Here is a 21,351-nt window from a genome sequence, read left to right on the forward strand (position 1 = left end):
CTTGGAAAGCCAATTCTAACATGTCACTGGAAAGCTGAATGTGTACATGTAGGTTACTCTCTTAATATGATTTGTACATGTAGGTTACTCTCTTAATTGAGCATGACTCAATGCTCGATGACCCGGAGGCGCCGAAAGCTGTCATGGGAAAGCAGTGCGTTTAAGGTCATGTGCGGTGCCAGAGAAGCAGGGCCTGTCGCTATAACAACAGTTTCGTTTGTGAATGGATCCACTAGAGGGTTTGCAAACATTTTTAAAAGAAATACAGTACAGGAAAACATAAAAATACAAAGTATCTAAAACCACATTTGTGAAAAAAAGTCTCAGTAACAACTGTCCATTGAAGACCTGAGTATAAAGGAACACTTTAGCCTCTTCCCGCACCCAATAGAAGGCAAACCATCTCCTCTAATGAATCAACAGGAGGCCATCACAAAAAAGGACCTGTTGTTGAGATAGATTGCGATAAATCCTGATCTTGTGGATCATAAATTAGATGCACACACAAATTGCTTTCCTTCAGTAAATATAGAGGTTTACTATATCAAAAGAGGATAAACGTGGAATATAAATTAATAACTCATATCTACAACTCATTTCCTAAACTCTTGCTAGCACGTGGCTAACAGGCTCTAAGGCTTGAAACACAGTAAAGAATATGGTTAACATTATCTAATCGAGGAAGAAGAGGTGAAAAGAAATCTCTTCTTAACCAAAATGGCAGTTCAGCTGAAGCTTCTAGGATTGCGCCAGAACATCACACGACCCATAGCTCTTGATCTGACCAGTCGGCACTTGCCAAGGTAAGGAAGTGCTGCCTCGCCATGGCCATTATTGAGGCCCCACCTCCTTTCAGAATGCAAAATGCACCAGCCTTGCTCTGTGTGATTTTGCTTTTTAAAGTCAGGACGTTTTCTTTATCAGCTCCCATATGGGGCCGTGGAGCAGGCTTTTAACACAATTTAAAATAAATGCATAGCAGCCACCAGGATAACTTTGAAAATTCAAAACCTTTAAAAAGACATGCATAGAAATCTGATAAACTTTCAATAAGCCCAGGCTCCTGGATTCACCCGGGAGCCTGTTTTGATGACATGGGAGGGGGAAGGTCGAAGGAAGCCAGGCCGGGTGGAAAGGAGCAGGTGCGCGGCTTTCTCTGCCGTTGAAAGACCTGGGCCTTTCATGTGCGCCTTTGATAACACCGGGAAGGGCTTACAACACCCCTAACAGCCAGCTTGGGGAGGACCATTGCTTCTGGGAACGGATGGTAGGGAGTTTTCACTCCGGACGTTCACTGAGCAACTAGGGCTGTTGATTCGGTTCGGCCCAAACTGAAAAACAGCCGAATTTCCCCTGATTCGGTGGTTTTTAGTTCGGGACAAACCGAACTCAAAAATGGAGGGCAACTGGGTGGGGGGCGAATTCAGCGAGTTCGGGAGTTCACGAATAAATCCGGCAAATTCAGGCCGTCAGTAAGCAGCATAACCGTCAGTAAACAGCATTCTCCTCCCCCGGCCAATCGGTGGCCAAGCTGGGTCTTCTTCTGGCCAATCAGTCAGGATTGAGTACTGGAGGAATCAGCTGATGTGCGGCCCGGCCGGGGAGAGAGAGAGAGAGGGAAATCCTTGTGTGTGTGTGTGTGTGTGGGGGGGTGCTTGTGCACATTCATTCCTTTCTGTGGCTGCAGGGGGCGTATTTTTTGGAGTACAAACCCCAAACTTTCAGCAGAGATTCAGACAAGCCTTCTTAAGAGACCACCCAGGTTTTGTAAACATTGGGTCAGGGGGTCCCGAGATATGGGCTCCCCCTTTTTTTCTTTCCATGGCTGCAGGGGGTGCATTTTTGGGGGTACAGACCCCAAACTTTCAGTGGAGCTTCAGATGAGCCTTCTTAAGATACCCCCCAAGTTTTGTAAACATTGGGTCAGGGGGTCTCAAGATATGGGCTCCACCCCTTTTACCTCCCCCCTTTTCCATTTCTGTGGCTGCAGGGGGCGCTTTTTTGGGGATACAGCCCCCAAACATTCAGCATAGCTTCAGACAATTCTTCTTAAGATACCACCCAAGCTTTGTAAAGATGGGTTCAGTGGGGGCAGAAATATCGGCTCCCCCCTTTTCTCTTTCCGTGGCTGCAGGGGGCGCATTTTGGGGGGTGCAGATCCCAAACTTTGAGCGGAGCTTCAGACAAGCCTTCTTAAGAGACCACCCAAGTTTTGTAAACATTGGGTCAGGGGGTCCCGAGATATGGGCTTTCCCCTTTCCCCTTTTCCCTATTGGGATGAATGGAATCCTGTATGCATCTCCTCCAGAGCAAAACATCCCGTGCCTAAATGGAAACGTCTTGGATTACCCAGTCCTCCCCAGCCCCTCCTGATGGAACAGAAGACAGCCACAGTAAGACCCCTTTGGGGGCTTTAATCTATAATTTTTCTCCTGTGTGTGTGTGGGGGGGGAAGCAGAGTCTGTGTGTGTGTGGGGAGGGAGCAGTTTCTGTGGGTGGGTGGGGGGAAGCCAAAGGGGGCTTTTGCCGGTTCTGCCTGGGGTGTGTGTTCCCCCTCGAGTCTCTCTCTCCCTGGTTTGAGGGGGGGGGTTCAGTTGTGTGTCTTCAGGTTTTCCCTCATTCATAAAAAACTTCTCAGCTGTTTGTCAGGGCTCACAGACACCCTGTGAGGTAGGTGGGGCTGAGAGAGCTCTAAGAGCTGTGACTAGCCCAAGGTCACCCAGCTGGCTTCATGTGTAGGAGAGGGGAAACAAATCCAGTTCACCAGATTAGCCTCCATCACTCATGTGGAGGAGTGGGGAATCAAACCCAGTTCTCCAGATCAGAGTCCACCGCTCCAAACCACCGCTCTTAATCACTACACCACGCCGGACTCTATGGCACTGAAGTCCTTCCCGTCCCCAAATCCCACCCTCCTCAGGCTCCGCCCCCAAAATCTCCAGGTATTTCCCAACCTGGAGCTGGCAACCCTACTGGGCCAGTCATTCTTTCTCAGCCTAATCTACCTGCCAGGGATGGTGCCAGGCACTTTGTAAGGCACATTTGGGAACAAACACGAGGTAAAACTATCTAAATAAATTCTAGGCCTAGCCTCATTTTTCTCATATCATGGGATGAACTCCTCCAAGACTGTAACCTACACCTGAGGAATCCTTACCACTTAATTGCAGAGAAGAAGGAAAATGGCTTCCCATTTTACGGAGAAGGCACAAAGGGACCCAAGTGTGGATTTTTTTTTCTCCATCTGCTGTCAGGATGTGAGTGGAGGCTGGAGAAGGGATGTTTTCTTCCACACAGCATTGGAGATGATACTTTCAGGTTCCTGCGAAGATTTGCATCTTAATTGCATAATGGATAGTATTATCAGGCGGGTATTTTCTGTGGTAGTCTTGTTGAGGCATGGAAGGAAGCCAGGATTGGAGGAAGGGAAGGGGGGCCGAGCTTCCCACAAAATGTTTATGGAATTAAGTCACTGACGTGTTAAACCATGGCTGGCGAAGAAAGGGGGGGGGAAACAGACGAACTTCGAAAAATGCATTGTTTGGGGGAACTTGCTCTGTGGTCAGTCTCACGCTGAGTCAATCGTCCACATCCTTAACAAGAAATGATGACTCACTTGATAAAAAACGGTGAAGAAGCAGAACCTCTCAGCTTGTTTATTGGGCTGATATAGCAGCATCTCAGACCGGAGCTGAAGTTTCAGGGGTTTAGCCTTCTTTGGGGAGCCAAACTACGTGAAAAGCTGGGAGATCCACAAACAGATTTCCCCAATGTTCTTCTAAAGGGAAGGAGCAGGAGCAGAGCGAACTTGCAGAGGAAGAGATTTACAGCCCATTCCTGAGCTGAGGCGTACAGGGTCGGCGGGGAAGAGATGCAGCGGCGCCTCTTCCTAAGCCGTTTCCCCAACGCCGGCTGTTACCGCACTTGTATTCCCAGCGATGTGTTAAGAGGTTGAAAATGTTATAAAAAATACTGTTTGCACTTTCTATGTATTTCCACCGATGTATTAAGATATTGTCGAAGGCTTTCACGGTCAGAGTTCATCGATTCCTCTAGGTTATCCGGGCTGTGTGACCGTGGTCTTGGTATTTTCTTTCCTGACGTTTCGCCAGCAGCTGTGGCCGGCACCTTCAGAGGAGTAGCACTGAAGGATAGTGTCTCTTCAGTGTTGCTCCTCCGAAGATGCCTGCCACAGCTGCTGGCGAAACATCAGGAAAGAAAATACCAAGACCACGGTCACACAGCCCGGATAACCTACAGGAACCGATGTATTAAGAGTTTGAAAACATTATAAAAAATACTGTTCGCACTTTGTTTGGCCCCTTTGGCTGTGAAGACGTCTTCCGACCATTTATAAGCCGTGGTATCCAAAAACTCTTTTAAAGCGATGTTTTTTACAACATTTTCAAACTCTTAATACATCGCTGGGAATACAAAGTGCGGTTTTTTTGTTTAACTGGGGCTTTTCGCCCCATTGAAAACAGCGAGGCTGCGCCTGCTAAATAGCAGCAACGCTGCTAAATAGCAGCAACGCTGTTTCGGCCATCGCACAAGTGGCTGAAAGTGGGTAGGAAGCAGACTAAGCGGCGGCTCCTCCCCCTGGAACGCTAAACCACCCCGGAATGCCAAACCACCCTGGAATGCCCCCAGAACACCCCTGCACCGGCTCGGCCTCTCCACGTCATTGCCGGTGCCACGGAGAGGCCGCGCTGGCGGAGGGGGAAGGCGCAGTCCCGCGGCGCTCGGCTGCTGGCGGGACTGGCCTCGCCACCAGCATGAGTGCGTGTAATCACATGATTACACGCATTTACGCCGGCGGCGAGGTCACACCACCTCCTATCGACTTTTGGCCCGATTCTCAGGAATGGGCTGTTACCCTCTTCTCCCCTACTTCTGCTGATCCAAGCCACTGCCGCAACAATCTGTTATTAGCCTCCAAGGGAAAACAGACAGGCATCTTCTTTACAAGATCAGGGTCAATGGAAGCTCAGCTGGGCTGGATCCTGTCATTGGCCAATGGGTAAAATATCAAGAAAAAAGTGGGGGGAGATCTGTTGTCTAGTCTTCCATGAAAATCCCCTTCAGTGCATCTTGTCCACTGCTATTACAACTGATCTCCAGCCGACACAGATTAGTTCACCTGGAGAAAATGGCCACTTTGGCAATTGGACTCTATGGCATTGAAGTCCCTCCCCTCCCCAAACCCTGCCGTCCTCAGGCTCCACCCCAAAAAACCTCCCACCAGTGGTGAGGGACCTGGCAACCCTAGGCAGTCTTCTCTAGTTGGAAAGCCAGATTGAATTCTTGTTTGGGCTGTTTTATTTTGGATTTCTTTAACAATAAAGAACATCAGTTTCTTTCCTAAAGCAACAAGCCACCTGTGGACATTATTCTGAAGTAGCTTCCCCCTTTTGCCGTGCAAAACTAGCTTGAGACCAGAAATCAAGACCGGAACAGCATTCTAACCCCTTCTACATCATTGTTAAGGTTGCCAGAGATTTTAGGGCTGGTGCCTGATGAGGGTGGGGTTTGGAGAGGGGAGGGAATTCAATGAGGTATAATGCCATCGAGTCTACCTTCCAAAGCAGCCATTTTCTCCAGGTGAACTGATCTTTGTTGCCTGGAGATCAGTTGCAATAGCGTGAGATCTCCACCTGCCACCTAGAGGTTGGCAACCCTAATCATTGTCCAACCCTGGTGAATAATGTTGCATCTGGCCAGTCTTTTCATTCGCACAATGCCTGGGTCTGTAATGTTGGCAGTATGAGCTGCTACTAGGTACTAGCTGGGGATCTCCTGCTATTATAACTGATCTCCAGCCGATAGAAATCAGTTCACCTGGAGAAAATGACCGCTTTGGCAATTGGACTCTATGGCATTGATGTCCCTCCCCTCCTCAAACCCTGCCTTCCTCAGACTCCACCCCAAAAACCTCCCTCTGATGGTGAAGAGGGGCCTGGCAACCCTATCTGCCACCCAGCTTCTGGAATTAAGACACAATGTGTGTGTTTGTATGTATTAAAATCTGTAAAGATAACAGGCATAGTTTTTTTAAGCCTAAAATATTAGAACATCTGCATGATTATCTGTCCTACTATAGCTGAGATTTGGACTGTTCCAAAAAATGATGATGGTGAAAAACTGACAAACAAAATATTGGATAAAGAAAGTATTGCACATAGTAAGTTATCTAAATTAAGAGTGTAGGACTGAAAGGTGGAAAACATACTAAGTCCATTTTCATTACAATTTGGAAACATTTTATGGACTTCTAGAATCACCATTTCATGAGAATTTTATATTTATAATTATTTTGTTTAATGTAAATATATAAGAATTGCATATTATGCTTTGGTTATTTTGCACAAAAAGTAAAAAAAAAGTAAAAGTAAAATATATCACCTGCTTTTCTACAGTTCAAGGCGGCCTATACTTGTCAACAGACATTAGACCTACACAATGAATTGACATCATGATTTAAAACAAAACAGCAACACCCAGTCCCAAATTTGTAGAAAAGCCTCACAAATCAGGATAGTCTTACAAGTCAGACAAAAGGAAATCAACAAGAATTCTTCATCTATTTCCTTTAGGAAACCATTTCATAAGATAGAAGTTACTAGAGAAGAAGCACAAACCTTGACAGAAACAGTATGAATCTGCCAAAGAGAAAGTATCGTAAGATCGACTGAAAATAATAAGTTGGTGTGTTGGCTCAGGCAAGAAGAGAGGGCCCTTCAGGTACGTTGGTTTGAGCTCATGGAGGGCTTCATTAAGAACCTGCACCCTGAGCCTGGAAGCAAATTGGAAGCCCACGAAGCTGTTTTAAGATAGGCTGGATACGCGAACATCCCTTGTTCCTACCAGCAGGTAGGAACGTGTAGTTTGCATTAGTTGTTACTTACACTTTCTTTCAACCATCTCCCCATGTAGAGTGCTTTACAGTAATCCAACCTAGACGTTACAGATGCATAGGTCAGAATGGCCAGTCAGCAGAGTCCAAACAAGACAAGTCTGCAGGCTAGAGGCATGTGTGTAAAGTGCCACCAAGTCACAGCCGACCCATGGCGACCCCAGCAAAGGGTTTTCAAGGCCAATGATTAAGAAAAGGTGGTTTGCCATTGCCTTCCTCTGCAAGGTCTTCCTTGGTGGCCTCCCAACTAAGTACCAATCTGATTTAGCTTCTTAGATCTGACGAGATTGGGCTGTACTATCCCATTCCACAACCCCACAGGCTAGATCAGGGGTGTCAAACTCATTTGTTCCGAGGGCTGGATATGACATAAATGCCACTTGGTCGGGCCAGGCCTCGCCAGCCCAGATTGGGAGTGGGGGCGGGGGTGGCTGCCTCGGCTGGCTTGCTGGCTGGGTAAGAGAACAGTTTCATTTCATTTCTTTCTACAGATGTGCCAGTCTTGTAAATTGGGGAATGGGTGGGGAGAGTCCTGGTTTTGCACATCTGCATTGTAAACTATCAAAAAGGCAAACAGTGTTCTTATTTAACTGTCTCTCACCAAGACTTAAAAGCAAAACCATTAAAACAGATTCTAAGCTAAGGTGAGAGAATAGTTTTAGAATATCCCATAAACTCTGAACAATCTGTTGAGGACTTTTCACAGAATTACATGAATGTACCTTGTTCTGAATTCTTGGGGAAACTCTGGCTTCTGGCTTTGCAATATGTGTTTCCTGTCACTTAATCTTCTACAACAGGGGTGGGGAACCTTTTTTCCGCTAAGGGCCATTTGGATATTTATAACATCATTCGTGGGCCATACAAAATTATCAACTTAAAAATTAGCTGACCAAGCCCCAAGCAGGCAGCTGCCCCAGTTGACCCCCCCCCGTGCGCAGGCAAGCAGGCAGGCATCCAACCGGTGGTGCACTCGCCCACCTGGTGGCACAGGATGGTCTGTTGCACCAGCTGGCCGTAGCTGTCCAGCTGCACGCCGCAGTTGTTCCGTCTCCGCATGGTTGGGGCCAGATTCTACAGCCAGATCCTGCTACCTCCGCCTGCAGGGATGAAATGAGGGCACACTGGCTAAGAACTCACCCCCCCGCGAGCATTCTGGCCCTGCCTCCTTTAACCCCTTCATTGTCGTCACTTCCGCCCCCAGCCCTCTTGTAGTACAGAGGGAATACGTTTCTCCACAGCCCGGGTGGGAAAGGGTTCACACAGTTTCTTGGGCTATCCTAGCAGCTCCATAGCTAACGACTCTTCTGCAAGAGGGAAAAAAGATTCCTTTTCTCAGCAAAACAAACTCACATCTGCCTTGAATAGAGGCTATTCCTGTCCGTGGGAGGGGGCGGATCACCAGTCTTAGATCCTTCTGAGCTAGAGATCTGCCAGGACCCACAAAGGGCCAGACCAAATTATTTCGCAGGCCTTAAATGGCCCCCGGGCCTGACGTTCCCCACCCCTGTTCTACAACATGCATCAAACTAGGGCTGTTGAATTAAATTTTTTTTGGTATAGTTCGGATTCGGCCGAATTCGGCCCATTTAGATTCGGGATATGCCAAAGTCCGAACTCCCCCACTTCGGATCCGTTCAATTCGGCGGGAATTCAAAGTTCGGGGAAAAAATTCGGCCGAATAAAGCCATTAAAAACACAATCGCGCCTTTCCGCGGCTCTGGGGAGGCATTTTTGGGGTTAGACGTCCCAAACATTCAGCAGAGCTTCAAAGGACGTTTATTGAAAGACTCCCCAAGTTTTGTAAAGATTGGGTCAGGGGGGGCTGAGATATGGGCCCTGAAAGGGGTCCCCCACCCTTAATGTGCATCTCTCAGCAGAGCTTGCCGCCCATGCACAAAGCTCCCAGCCCCGACAACAGCTGAGAAATTTGCAAAGCAACTGCAAAGCAACACAACCTTGTAAAATAACACCTCTGCAACAGGGAAAACCAGAAGACACACAACTGAAACCTCCCCCCTCAAACCAGGGAGCGAGAGACTCGAGGGGGAACACACACCCCAGGCACAACCGATGAAAGCCCCCTTTGGCTTCCCCCCCACCCACAGAAACTGCTCCCTCCCCACACAAACACAGACTCTGCTTTCCCCCCCACACACACACACACACATACACAGGAGAAAAATTATAGATTATAGATTAAAGCCCCCAAAGGGGTCTTACTGTGGCTGTCTTCTGTTCCATCAGGAGGGGCTGGGGAGGACTTGTAATCCAAGATGATTCCAATTAGGCACGGGACGTTTTGCTCTGGAGATGCACACACAGGATCGGCTGATCCATTCATCCCAATAGGGGAAAGGGGAAAGGGGAAAGCCCATCTTTACAAAACTTGGGTGGTCTCTTAAGAAGGATTGTCTGAAGCTATGATAAAAGTTTGGGGGCTGCACCCCCAAAAAAGCACCCCCTGCAGCCACGGAAATGGAAAAGGGGGGAGAGGAAAAAGGGGTGGAGCCCATATCTCGGGACCCCCTGACCCAATGTTTACAAAACTTGGGGGGTCTTAAGAAGCCTTGTCTGATGCTCCACTGAAAGTTTGGGGTCAGCACACCCAAAAATGCGCCCCCTGCAGCCATGGAAAGAAAAAGGGGGGAGCCCATACCTCGGGACCCCCTGACCCAATGTTTACAAAACTTGGGTGGTCTCTTAAGAAGGCTTGTCTGAATATCCCCTGAAAGTTTGGGGTCTGTACCCCAAAAAATGCACCCCCTGCAGCCACGGAAAGGAGCGAACGTGCACAAGAACCCCCGCACACACACACAAGGATTTCCCTCTCTGTTTCTTTCCCCGGCGGGGCCGCACATCAGCTGATTCCTCCAGTACTCAATCCTGACTGATTGGCTAGAAGAAGACCCAGCTTGGCCACCGATTGGCCGGGGGAGGAGAATTCTGCTTACTGAAGGTTATGCTGCTTACTGACGGCCCCAAATTGGCCGGATTTATTCGCGAACTCCCGAACTCGCTGAATTCGGCCCCCCCGGTTGCCCTCCATTTTTGAGTTCGGTTCGTCCCGAACTAAAAACCACTGAATCAAGGGAAATTCGGCTGATTTTCAGTTCGGGCCGAACCAAATAAAAAAGCCCTACATCAAAGCACTGATTACACTCTTCCTTTTCCTCCTCTTTTTAGAACCACTTATTTCTACAGTCACTCTTTGATAGAATCTTATCACCGCAGGGTCAGATAGTTCAGAAAGACCTAATATAGTGTTTCCTTCAAGTTCCGCTTGCATCTCCGGAAAATACCTGCCCAACTTTCTGGTAGAGCAGGCTATAATATCAAATACATGAAATAAAAGCACATGTGTTGAAAACCACCAAGAGTGGATCCCACCTTCTTCCTAGGTGGCTTGCAAGGAACCTATGATAGGGCTGCCCAAACCAGAGCTGGATTTATGCACAAGCCAAGTAAGCTACCGTTTAGGACTTCAGTTTATGACGGGGCCCTAAAGAATAAGTTTTTATATGTCTGGCTATGTGCCATACCAATAAATAGGCTTGCCAGGCCCCGTAGCTCCACCAGCGGGAGCTTTGCAGGGCCACGGCCGCGGTGCGTGATGCACGTGTGTGCCTGTCGCAGCACGCACACACACCCTACGCAATGCGCCTACGTCACTTCCAGGTTTACCCCGAAGCGGCGCAGACGCTCTAGCGATCTCGGCTGAAACTCTATGGTTTCCATAGAGTTTTAGCTGAGGTTGCCAGAGCATTCGTGTCGCTTCTGGGTAAACCTGAAAGTGACACGTGCGCTGCCCTCAGCTGGTCGGCGGGCAGCCCGGTAAATTGGCGGGATTTTACCCACCGCCACCAGGCACTTGGTAACTTTACTACTAAATGACTGACTAACTTTTTAAAACTAAATTTCAGTATTAGAATAATGTACCTTTTTTGTTAATGCTCTTGCGCCTCCTAAATTTGACATAGCTTAGGCCCTCAGCAGGTCTTAATTCTGGCCTGGCCCAAACTCCAGATCAGGCATTGCTCTCCCCGGCAATGCATGAGAAGTTCCCGAATTGTTTTAATGGAAATAACATCATTCTGGCAGCAGGTGGTGGTATCATCTGGATAAATGGGAAAAAAGGAAATCTTCCTTAGCCACTCCAGCAGTGTAGACTGTGTGGATACCTATTTGCCATCAAGTTGCAACTGACTTTTGGTGACCCCAGCAAGGGGTTTTCAAGGCAAGTGAGAAGCAGAGGCGGTTGGCCATTGCCTTCCTCTGCAGAGCCTTCCTTGGTGGTCTCCCTTCCAAGTACCAACCCTGCTTAGCTTCTGAGATCTGACACGATCTGGCTATACCATACTGCCTTCCCTCCCATAGCCTGTCTAGCAAATCCTTAACGAGAGGTGTGCAGTCTGCATATGCTCAGAGGCCTTTCCCCTTCCACCCAAATATCAAATAATCTAGTTTCAGATGATGTACAATTTGATCTTGTTCCTGATAGTAAGGAGAGGATCATTCCTCCCCCACATACTTTAAATGCTCATGTTCACTTCTCTATTTCTCCTTCTTGGGTATTGCGTACTCACGTGTCTTCCTGTTAACTCAGAGCTATGAATTATGCCAAACGCTTGCCTGCCTCCGTAGTCAACTCCTCCAGCTTTTTCATCACTGCTGAACATGAGCCGAGACACACCTTACAGAATCCAGGTGTGGCTGTCATGAGATCACTTGGCATAGGCGGGACAGAACTACTGTAAAAGCAACAGTGCCCTGGAGGCACTGAGATCTGCTCACTCTTTCTTCCTACCACATTGCAGAGGATGAAGACATCAGGAAAGAGCAGCAGCAGTTTGGGTAATGAGGAAAACTCTTGCTTTCCTGCTTGCTTTTCACTTGTTCGCCACTAACAACTTGCCGTTTTTTTTCCAACATTGTGTGCATTTAATCAAAGATGTATAATTTCTGGCTTATTCAGACATCAGATTTATAATGTAAATTCAGCAATCTTCTTGGGAATTTCAGTGGGGCAAAAAATTGGAAAGATCTTTGTAGAGGATCGTTGAAGTCTACAGGTCTAGAGTATAGTGCTATCAACCATTGAATCTTGCTATGTCCAGGGCACTCGTGCTTTTCATTGTGTGTACATGGTGCAAAACTTGCATCAATTTCCTGAAACTGTGTGTCTCCAGAGTGTTTCTTACTGTAGCTCCCATATGCACTGGGGCAATTTTTTCTCACTTTTTGTTTTTTCCTCGTAGGCAATCTTGATAATATGGGGTGGCATGTACAGTGTTTGTGTGCAGAGGCGGGCAGGCTAAGTCCAGAGGTGAGACCTGGACTTGCATACCTCAGCCAGTCAAAAAATGACTCAGGAACTACATGCAATTCATGAGCAATTCAGGGGAGGCTCCCAGCTGGCTCGGGAAAACTATCCTTGGTTGCATGCCTTTTCTCATTCTTCCAGCCAGTGAAATAACTTGGCAAATTGGGGAGTATCGAAAATATCAGTTATGTAATCTCTGGAAGAAGCTTAGTTTTAGGCTGCTATGGAGCAAAGTGAGAAAACGGGGAAGGAGCGAAGTTGTCTCCAAGAAGGTGGCTGATGTTAAAAAAAAAAAGCAGGAGGCAGAGGCAGCAGAGAGATGTGACAGTCAAGATACAGTGGGCAGACCGTTTATGCACGGCTGTTTCCTCGCAGTCACCCCGTCAACTACTTCAGGGCTTTGCTTTGATTATGCTTGCATTTTTCTACCGTCAGAGGTTGCTTCGCTCTCCCGGCACCTTCCCCCCGCCTTTCTGGATGCTGGCTAAATACGAAACCAAAAGACGCGGGCAAAACTCAGGGAAACATGCAGAGAGAGTGAGCAGACCTCTGACATTCAGAAAATGCCAGCATAATCAAAGCAACGCCCTGAAGAAGTTGGCAGAGTGACTGAGAGGAGGCAGCCATGCACAAATGGCCTTGGAGACTTCTGTCTCTCTGTCTATTTTAATCTCGATTGTTTCCCAAGGAGCTCAGAGCAACATACATGGAGCTCCCAGCTTTTTGTCCTCACCAACAATCCTGTGAGGTGAGTTAGGCTGGCCCAAGGTCCCCTGTGAATCTGACACCCGGTTATTGTGAAGGGGAGAGAAGAAAGGACCAAGTGGGTTAGCCGCTGGCCCTGTAGCTTGGGTGGTCAGTTTTTCTCTCTGCGGCAGGGCTTCTGTGCTTTTGCCAGACACATTTCAGTTTAGCAGATGATGCTTTTCCCATCACTGTGTCGCCCCTGTCAGGATAAACTTCATCAGCTACCTTTGTACATATTGAGGGCACGGGATAAACAACGGCAGCCCGATTTCAGACTGGGTTCATCATGTATCAGTAACCCCTGACAAATGCTTGCCCAGTCTAAAGTCCATGGAAAAAGTCTTCCACAAACATTTCCCATTGGCTGAGCTGCTCTTAAGAAAATCTATCCTAATGTTCTAAAGTGTAATCAAACTATGGAGAATCTTTACACTAGCTAGATGTGATGCACTACCATCTGCTGTTTTGGAAGGTAGATATAACAAGATTCCGCTTGTGAGGAGGATCTGCCTATGTCAACCTGGAGAAGTCGAGACTAGGGAGCATATTTTCTTTAAATGCCCTATTTATAACCAGCTCCGACTCACCATATTATCCCCACTATTGGAAAACATTGAAAATATTGGAAATAAACTTGAAAAATTACTGGCAGACGAAAACCCCTTGACCACAAGACAGGTTGCCACATTTTGGGTTGCAGAGATTAAAGATTACGCAGTAAATTAAAAAGCAAAGACGCAGACAACGTTTGAGCTTTAACTACTGGATTTCAAAAGTGAAGAAACCTGATGGCTGTTCTGTTCATAGGAAAGAGATAATTCTTAAATAATTGTGCGGTAATCTGATTTTAATTTTGATAAGTTTTTATATCGTATTTTATCTGAAATGCTGTATGATTGCTCCATATAGTGTGCATTTATTCATCTTTGACCACAAATAAAATTCATTCATTCCTAATGTTCTATCTCATATCCCATTGTTTTAAAGCCAGTGGCAGTTAGCTTGTCTTTGGTTGATAGGATGAGCTGTTCTTCCTTTTTTCCAAGATAATTTTAAAGATTTCAGATCTGTTTTCTGGAAGGAGCAAGTAGAAAGCCCACCCTCCTGTTTATATAGTACCATATTTATTGGAATGTATTACTTCCAGCAACCCATACTTGTGACTGACCACTGCTGGAAACGAGATGCTTGGACGACATAGATTATTGGTTCAATCTGGCATGTCTAGGGTTGCCAGCCTCCAGGTGGTGGCTGGACATCTCCTGCTATTACAATTGATCTCCAGCCAATAGAGATCAGTTCACCTGGAGAAAATGGCCACCTTTGGCAATTGGACTCTATGGCATTGAAGTCCCTCCCCTCCCCAAATCCCACCCTCCTCAGGCTCCGCCTCAAAAACCTCCCGTCAGTGGCAAAGGGGGACCTGGCAACCCTAGGCAGGGCTGCCCTCATGTTCTTTAAGATCCCAATACTAAGAGCCAGCGTGGTGTGGTGGTTAAGGGCGGTGGACTCTAATCTGGAGAACCAGGTTGGTTTCCCCACTCCTCCACATGAAGCCTGCTGGATGACCTTGGGCTAGTCACAGTTCTCTTAGAGCTCTCTCAGCCCCACCTACCTCACAAGGAGTCTGTTGTGGGAGAGGAAGGGAAGGGAATTGGAAGCCGGAACGAGAGTCCTTAAAGGCAGAGAAAATCAGGGTATAAAAACCAACTCTTCTTCTTCTTCTTCTAAGCTGCATTCCACACTTATAGAAAACAGACCTGAACGAGGGCCTGTGAATCCACACATTTTATCTTATTGATAAAAATGCAAGGTCATGAGGTGCCAGAAATTCAGGCTTGAGACAATAACAGGGAAACTGGATGCATTGGGTGGGAGCCAAAGAGTTCTGGTGCAAATGCAAAGCGCGTATCGAAATTCTGCACAGTGCAGGCATGTCCTATGGACCACATCTGGGAAACGTTTTCAGTCAGTGCATGGTGACGTTCAAGTCTGCCTCAGGCAGTTCAAATCCTTTGGTTTTCCCTCTTGAAATCTGAGCTGTGGCAGCAAACAGACTTATCAGCCATTCCTTTATCCCAGAAGGGAGGCGAGAGGGAAGGCAGGATCCGCGGATTACGCATTCTTTAATCATCGCTGGGTTCCCTTGTGGCTCGCCCAGATTAAGAGGGTGTGCCAAGGAGATTGAGCGATCTGGTCGCTGTGGCTACCAGGTCCTGTTTTGTCGGGGCTGAAATAACAACCGGCCCCGTTATCACACAGTTAATACGTCTCCAAAAATCATGGACGGGAACCTAGATGGGACAGGGCCTTGTTCACGTAGAAAGCTGGGCATTGGAGGTTACTTGTGTGGGTGTTGTGATGATAAAATGGAGACGAGAACGTTGTGAACAAGCTCGGGTCCTCACTGAGGAAAAAGTGGGGTATAAAGGAAGCGAGTGAATAAATAAATTACTCTGTACATATTTCATCCATCTAGTTGGAATTACAGCTTTTTTCATCATGACTTGTAAAAAGAAGTCTGCCTAGTAAACGTCGGGATGTGACGTCACCCCATGGGTCCCCTGTGCAGGCACCGGGTCATTCCTGACCCATGGGGTGATGTCACATCCCGACGTTTCCTAGGCAGACTTTGTTTACGGGGTAGTTTGCCATTGCCTTCCCCAGTCATCTTCCCTTTACCCCCAGCAAGCTGGGTACTCATTTTACCGACCTCGGAAGGATGGAAGGCTGAGTCAACCTTGAGCCGGCTACCTGAAACCAACTTCCGTCAGAATCGAACTCAGGTCGTGAGCAGAGCTTGGACTGCAGTACTGCAGTTTAGTACCTGGATTATAATTTCTAGCCTCTCTTTTTCTTTTTATGCCTTTCTTCATACTCCTGTGGGACTCTTTGTTCTTCTGGTATCTTCTTACTTGATAACCTTCCGATTCAACAGTGCCGTTGCTGTCTGCTCCTTGTTCCTATTTTTCAACAGCAACCCCCCCCCTCAAAACCCCCACCTCTCTGTGATTGCCTTTCCAAGTTAAAACTGTTTGGCTTCTACCTTCCCCTTTGTGGTTGCTTTCTTCTCCTTTTCTATTATAAAAAGTGAGCCTGCAAGCAGGGATTTTCTCTTTTTGGCATTTGTGTAGTGCTTAATGTTTAATGTTTATATTGTTATAAAACTATTGTCTTGGGAGTTCTTAACCCAGTATTTCCTTGGCTGTGTAGTCTTTCAGTGGTCGTTTATGCCTGGGAGTTTTACCTGAGATTCGTTGCTGGCTGGACCCACACTTTCCTGTTGGGAATCTATGCACCAGCAGTCTTCAAGCTCAAATCAAGTCCCCACCCCTTTAAATGCTGCTTTGTAATTTGCTTACTTTGTAGAGCTTCCTGTGAGAGAAAATTCCCCCCCCAAAAAAAAACCCAATTGCCCCATAAAATAGCATTTAAAGCGCAAAAAACGAAGCAATCTGAAAGGGGGGGGAGAGAAATCCAAGCCTCGGTTTTAAAAAGCCTTTCTTCTACTCAGAAAGAGCTCCAAGGAAGTAGGAAGCATTTGAATCTCTGCCTCTTTACACGCTGCTTTGTAATTGGCTATGAGAGAAACCAAGCTTCTGTGTCCCGTGATTTGCCTTATGCATGGGGATTTCGCCTGGGCTGAGCTCAGGGGAGAGGGAAGAATCGGGTTAAAAGAGGAATGGGAAGTCCCGGGATTTGTGAGGGCTGGCAACGAGATCATCTCTAATGGAGGGAAAACTCATGCATAACTCTAAGGAACAACCGAGACAGACCAGGATAGGGTTGCCAACCTCCAGGTACTAGCTGGAGATCTCCTGCTATTACAACTGATCTCCAGCCGATAGAGATCAGATCACCTGGAGAAAATTGCCGCTTTTGCAATTGGATTCCGTGGCATTGAAGTCCCTCCCCTATACAAACCCAACCCTCCTCAGGCTCTGCCCCAAAAACCTCCCACCAGTAGAGAAGAGGGACCTGGCAACCCTAGACTGGGGCAAATGTGATTGAAAGTACCCATGTATAAATGACCAGTGTTAGTGGAGGTTGTCTGAACAGATTTCTTGGAGCAAAGGGGTTTTCCCCATCCTTCTTTCTCCACTTTTATTAGGATGTTCTTTAAATATGCAGATGGCCCTGTATTTACCAGATCTCCCCTCACTATTTTCCCTTTACAAAATCCTTGACCTCTTGGCAGTAGTTTTTATAGAAGCCCTTATCAGATGTTATAATCACACATACCAGGAATCCATCAACCACGTGTCATTAGAGTATGCACTACCTGCAGTCCTCCAGATACATGCTGTTACTGAGTTGCGTAACCAGTGGCAATATATATGCATACAGATTCCATACATGAGAATTAACCGCTGGATTTTTCAGGATTTACAAGCACCAATGCTGTATGCATGGGGTAAATACGCGTATTTCTGCTGTTCACACAACCCATGTATCAGGAAGGCTGTGAGCAGTGTACATTCCCATTACACAGGATCGAGGCAGCTCCTGAATCTGCAACTCAGGTCGTTTATGCATGGGGTACTTTCATTCACATTCACCCCCCATCTGTCTGTCTGGATTGTTCCTTGGAGTTATGCATGAGTTTTCCCTCCATTAGAGATGACCTCGCCGCCAGCCCTCACAAATCCTGGACCTTCCTGTTCCTCTATTAACCCGATTCTTCCCTCTCCCCCAAGCTCAGCCCGGGTGAAATCCCTGTGCATAAGGCAAAGTGCGGGACATGCAAGCTTGGTTTTGCTCATAGCCAATTGCAAAGCAGCATGTCCAGAGGCGGGGATTCAAATACTTCCTGCTTCCTCTGAGTTCTTTCTGAGCAGAAGAAAGGCTTTTTAAAACCAAGGCTTGAATTCCTCCCCCATTCTTTTCAGATTGCTCCATTTTTTGTTATATGTTCTTAAAATGCTTTTTTATGCAGCAATTGGATTTGGGGGGGAGGGAACTTTTCTCTCACTACAGCAAATTACGAAGCAGCATTTCAAGGGGCGGGGATTCAAATACTGATCTGACCTTGGAGACTGCTGGTGCATAGACTCCCAACAGGAAAGTGTGGGTCCAGCGAGCAACGAACCTCAGGTAAAATTCCCATGCATAGACGACCTCACGGAGGCTGGAGAAGAAGCACAATTTGCCATAGCAGAAGGATGAACCAAATAGCAGGATGCTGCTTTCTTTGTGACAGATTTGGAGGAAGGGGGATGAAGCCTATATGAGAGCAGGCCTGAGTCCCACCCCTTCCTCTTTTTGACCATTCACATGTACCAGTGCTGTATGCACAGGGTAAATATGTGTATTTCTCCTGTTCACACAACCCACGTATTGGGAGGATAGCGCACATTCCTGTTACACAGCATTGATGGGTATGCATGAGTAGAACTAAAGTAGGCTTCCCTTGGATGGCATAGGACGCTTGTAAAGGGGATTGTGGGACGTTCTAAGCAAGGGTAGAATCCTAAAGCACGTTTTCTCTCCCCACCAGCCAGACAGAGATTTGTTGCATCATGATCTTATGGCAGAGTTTTTTAACTGATTTGCGAGGTGAGGGGGAAAACCTGGGGAAAGTTACCACTTTGTTATAATGAGAGCTGCCTGAGTGTGATTCTAGAAGGGCAACAGAGACACCGGGCAAAAACGCATGGTCGCTTTATCCTCCTTTAATCCCTGTTTCAGCCAGGATTCAGCCAGGATCGAGCGCATGCGTTTCGCCTAATGTGCGTTTGATCCTGGCTAAAACAGGGATTAAAGGAGGATAAAGGAACCGTGCGTTTTCGCCCACCCAGTCCCTCTTTGCCCTACAAGTATTGGGGTGCAGGTAAAACAATATGCAAATAACCTCCATTTCATGCCACTAAGCCCTCCCTAAAAGTGGAGAGAACAACCCAACCAAAAGGACCCCTATTGAAAAGCCTCAGCTAAGATTCTCTTTTAGGCGGAAGAGGACAGGAAGGAGCGATTTGTTTAAGTCCAATAGTTATATAACTTCTAGGGCATCGTGTTCTGGCTGGCTTTCAAGCCTTTTTTTTCTGTCTGCCTCTCCCATCAGCCTTCAGGGCAGTTAGTCAATGCTTTCTAGACATGACGTAGGATGTCCTCTGCAATCCTTACTTCCTCCACCCTGACCCAGAGCTATGAACGCTGTCCGGGAGACCAATTAGTCTGTTCCTGAAAGGAATGCTCTAATAGCTGATAAAACTGCTTAAAGTACCTTAAGAACACTTGTGTAAAGTTGCCGTGGGAGTGTGCCTGAGATCAACAGGGCAGCTAGGTAAGCAAATGCAAACAAATGCATGCTATACAAATTCAGCTTGTTTTGACCTCCCATACCTCTACCTTCTTATCTGTGCTGTGGGTACATGTATGTGTTTGCCACATTTTGTGGCTGCTTCCTCCTCTTTTTCATGCCTACTGTTTAAAATCCTTCACCTTCTGTCCATCTCTTGTCTAAGCTGCTATAAAAGACACTCATGTGTTACGATGCTCGGTCTTTAGGATATTTTGGTTGCTCCTAATAAAAGGTATTGGGAGGGAAGGTGGCATGGTCTAGCCCGATCTTGTTAGATCATGCAAGCTAAGCAGGGTTGGTGTTTGGAAGGGGGACCACCAAGGAAGACTCTGCAGAGGAAGGCAATAGCAAACCACCTCTGCTTCTCACTTGCCTTGAGGGCCCTATGCAAGGCTCACCATAAGTCGGCTGAGACTTGACAGCATGCTACACACACACAGTAAAAGGTCCCTTCCAATAGAGCAACCAAAAGCTGCAAGGAATAGTACTTGGAAAGGGTCAGGCAATAGAACTCGAATCCAGACAGAGCAGCGATTCAAGGATTTATTCCGAAAGTCAGTGATTTCAGTAAAGAGACGAGCAAGGCTGAAATACATGACTGGGGGAGTATGGATACATATATAGAGCTGATACAATAGGGTTACAGGAACAAAGAGACAATGTATTCGTTTCCTGGACTTAAGTAAAACTGAACAGAAACAATTGTGAGCAATCAGTGGAGGAGATGGCCGAGCTCTCGGCTTTGTGCCCGGGACCCGATATCAGATCGGAGATTTACACGAGCGGGTCCCAATACAATTGTAAATCCCTGGGCGAAGCTTGTGTGCAAAACAGGGAGGGAAGGAGTGCACGGAGAATTCCATCTTGTTTGCGGGAAAACCATCTTGTTTTGGGAACGGAGCTGTCAGAAGCCCTATCTGACATTCCGCCTCTCCAAAGACCCCCTCCCCGGGTTCCCAGGTTTGTCGGGACAACTCTGATGGAATTCAGCAATCAGAGAGGCGTGTTCACGTGTTCTGCCGCGACCCAGTGGATTTTAAATCTAGGGAAAGAATATTGTAAAAGGTATTTAAAAACTTTAGCTTTCGGAATTTTTTTTGTGGGCCAGCGTGGTTCCTTGTCTTTCCTTTCACTCTAGTCGTCTGTGTTTACAGTAGACTTCCCTGATTTTTATTTATTAATTAATTTATTTATTCAGCATTCTTATATCCCACTCTCCCCAGCAGAGCTGGGCTCAGAGTGGCTTACAACAAAACACAAACATATTACATTAAATTAAATGTATTAAAACCATTTGTATAACAATAAAATCCAGCCCCATAATATCGGCAATCGGTAAAATCAGAATAAATAAATGTGTAAGAATAAATAAATCAGAATAAATAAATCAGAATAAATAAATGTGTAAAAGCCCCGTGGCGCAGAGTGGTAAGCTGCAGTACTGCAGTCCAAACTCTGCTCACGACCTGAGTTCGATCCCAACGGAAGTTGGTTTCAGGTAGTCGGCTCAAGGTTGACTCAGCCTTCCATCCTTCCGAGGTTGGTAAAATGAGTACCTAGCTTGCTGGGGGTAAAGGGAAGATGACTGGGGAAGGCACTGGCAAACCACCCCGTAAACAAAGTCTGCCTAAAAAACGTCGAGATGTAACATCACCCCATGGGTCAGGAATGACCCGGTGCTTGCACAGGGGACCTTTACCTTTTTTTAAAGTGCATAAGATGGTGCTCCTCAGTGGTATCCACCTTGCAGGGCCTACGAGCAGTAAGTCCCCCCACCTAGTAATCAAACTGAATAAAGATGTTAAAAAGAGGGAGGGGAGATAGGGAGGCCAGCGCTGATTGAAAACCTGTCCCTGTTTTGCTTTTGGGATCCATTTTGAGGGTACCTTTAAATCATGATTGTTGTGAGTAGCTAGAACTGCTGTTTTAAATGTATTAGCATCCACACACAGACACACACACACACAGGGTGAAAACGCATGGTTGCTTTAGCCTCCTTTACTCCCTGTTTCAGCCAGGATTCAGCCAGGATCGAATGCGCATGCGTTCCATTCTGGCTGAATCCTG

The sequence above is a fragment of the Euleptes europaea genome, chromosome 18 (assembly GCF_029931775.1).
Source record: "Euleptes europaea isolate rEulEur1 chromosome 18, rEulEur1.hap1, whole genome shotgun sequence".
In the NCBI taxonomy this organism is placed as follows: Eukaryota; Metazoa; Chordata; class Lepidosauria; order Squamata; family Sphaerodactylidae; genus Euleptes; species Euleptes europaea.